The following is a 3,148-nucleotide window of genomic DNA, read 5'->3' as shown; positions in this document are numbered from 1 at the left end:
TCAGATAAACTGACCAAATGAACAGTATTTGTTTATTTGGTCATAACTGAAGTTAGGCAGGTCAAATTGACCTGAAATTTTACCATTGGTTAGATGAGATATAAACCTAAAACTTTCATGAAGAACACAAGTCCAAATAAGTCCAAATTTTGACTATGTGTATGAATATTTTGTTGATAAGTACAACTGCTCAAGTGTCCTTAATTGATACATATGACATATTTACATCATGAATATGCACTAACGGAGGTCAACCTCCTTGTGTTTGATCTCAGGAAGTAGAAATTTTGAGAAAACGGAATGGAATGAGGAGATTATTCCGAAGAACAATCTGTTGAGGCTGAGGTTTAAGGGGAAGCCCCAGCACTCCAGAACGTGAGTGGGTCAGCCATTCCAGCTCTGCTCGGCCACGCGATTCCTGCTCAATTTGTACAGCAGATGGCTGCGTTTTTCCAGCAAATGACGGGTAATATGCCACCCCAAGCTCAAATGCCAGTACCTGTAGCACAACCACAGCCCTCAGCTCGGCAATATGAAAAGTTGATGAAATTTGGGGCCACTGAGTTTCAGAAAACTGCAGTGTACGGAAGAGATGAAGTTCGAGTATTCTGTTTCCTTGTTACAAGGGGATGCATATGAATGGTGGAAGACCATCCCCCACAGCCTGGTTGAGCCACCTGTGCTGACATGGACAGACTTCCTAAGGGAATTCAGGCAGAAATGGGTTCCTGATGCATATGTAGATATGAAATTACAAGAATTCTTGAGTTTGAAACAAGGGGACAGAACCATAGCAGAATATGAGAAAGACTTCTCAAGGCTAAGCCACTATGCTGGAAGCTTAGTCTCCACCCCCAGAGACAGATGTAAGAGGTTCGAGTCCGGATTAACGCCAAATTTGAGAATGCAAGTCGTGGGTTTTCGACAACAGAATTTTGCTGAATTGATCTCACAGGCCCTGGAACTGGAAAGGATAGAATTAGAAGGGGCAGTGAAGAAGGGTACACAAGAGAAAGAGAAGACTGAAAAGACTATGGGACAAACATCTGAGAGTGGTTCTGGAAAGAGAAAACAGTTTGGGGGATCCTGTAACACCCCTCACCCGACTACAGTGTAGCCGAGCAAAGTATGCTACATTCGGTGCCGGAGCACCCTATCTTATCTTACTTTATTCCTTTCATAATTTGATCTCATTATATTTTGATATTAATTATTTTTTTGACGGAGAAACCAGCAGAGTTTCCCCTATTTTATTACCAGTTGACGTGTTTTACTATTTACCTGTTTGAAAGTTTCAACAATATTTTCAGAATAAAGTCTTATCCATGCTAATCATAATTATCTCATCAATCATTCTCATAATTTTCTCATATTTCAAATCTCATTCATACATTTCAATTTCATAATCATTTCCATGCATACTCAATTCGTATGTAAACATTCTCAAATTACATAAGCAAAATTTTCAAATTTCCTTAATTTACATAATTTACAAAATAATTACAAAATTTCATAATTTACATGATATACAAATTAATTACAATTTTCTAATTTATATTACAATATAAGAAATAATTAACATACACAAAATACATGATATGCTTAATGTGAGCCCTATCTACATGCATTGCTGAGGAGGTGACAACCTTTGACACTCTGCAGATCTGAACTCTCAAAATTTCCAGTCAAACGTCCAGTGGGTTCTAGCTTCAGTACCTGCGCGAGGAAACAATTCCATCGCGCTAAGCATTGCTGCTTAGTGGTGCAATAATATAACAAGGAAATAATATACAAATAAAGATAGACATAAAACATAATTCAAATAATCAAGATTTATTTATACTTCACATGCGGTTTCTAAAATTTAATGTGTTATATCCTAATTTAGTCTTCTTTGAAAGTGTTTATTTGCCAATGTACAGTAATAATGTACAAAGAAAAATGATTTGAAAATAATAAATTTATGCTTATATTGTTATATAAGCACATTTGCAATATTTATTTATGTTATAATTTTCCTTGCTAATCTTTTAGCATTTTCTCTATACTTGCTAGGTTGTCTCAGATTATTTCATGAGAAATTTCAATTATAATTCATACATTCATTTGATCATTTATATGATCACAATTCACATCAATTATCCTTTTATACCATTGTACTCAAAATACTTCTCCTTTCTATAATAATGAGAACTAATGTCTCATTCATACATTAATATAGTTCATTTATTCATTCATTATGTTATTCATATTGATCACAATTCTAAACAATGGTTCACCTGTACCATTGTATTCAAAACATTTTCCTTTCTCATTTATACATTTAAGATTCTACTTATGTACTTACAAATTTTATATTTCAAGTTGAGTTACTAATATTTTATGAATTCCACTTGTGATGGGCATATAAGCCCTAACTATCTATTCACATCAATTAGGTGACTTATTTATCATGTTTCAAGTAATCCATGAAAATTTCATGGATTTCAAATTTATGATCTTAATTTCCTTTTAACAGTTTTGACTAAGATGTATAGTCCACATTTGTCATACAATTCTAAGCATTTAAGCTTAGAATTGGTTCTAGGTCTTCATCTTAGTTTGTTACTCATTTTGATTACTATTCACCTTACTAGTCAACCAAAATGTTGACTTTTTCATACTTAAGGGATATGTTAATTCTAATTACACCAAGATCCCACATTTTGAGTTTTACATTTGCTAGTATTAATTGCCAATTGCAATTTAAAGTCCCCTAGATGCATTTCTAATTTCAAATTTTGAATTTCAAGTTTTAGTGTCACTATTCACCTCATTGGTTAACAAAAATGTTGACTTTTGGATAGAAAATAGGTGTATTGGTTTTAACACCCCAAACATACCACATTTTGTATTTAAAACTTGTTGGAATTGATTGCCATTACCATTTCTATGCTTAAAACCAAAAGGGCAGAATTTTCAGTTTTTGAAGTCTAATTTTACTGTTCCATTAAGCCCTGTTGCAGTGGGAATTTGAGGAAATGGTAAACATGAAAGTTGTTCCTTATTTTGTCTAGTTGAATTTCCTTTTTTGAATCACTCCATTTGGAGTTTTGTAGCTCCAGATATGGTCCAAAAACCATAGCTGGCCGGATTGCCAAAACTGCAG

This window comes from Hevea brasiliensis, chromosome 9 (assembly GCF_030052815.1).
Source record: "Hevea brasiliensis isolate MT/VB/25A 57/8 chromosome 9, ASM3005281v1, whole genome shotgun sequence".
NCBI classification, from domain to species: domain Eukaryota; kingdom Viridiplantae; phylum Streptophyta; class Magnoliopsida; order Malpighiales; family Euphorbiaceae; genus Hevea; species Hevea brasiliensis.
The sequence above is the reverse complement of the archived record's forward strand: the minus strand, read 5'-3'. Positions refer to the sequence as shown.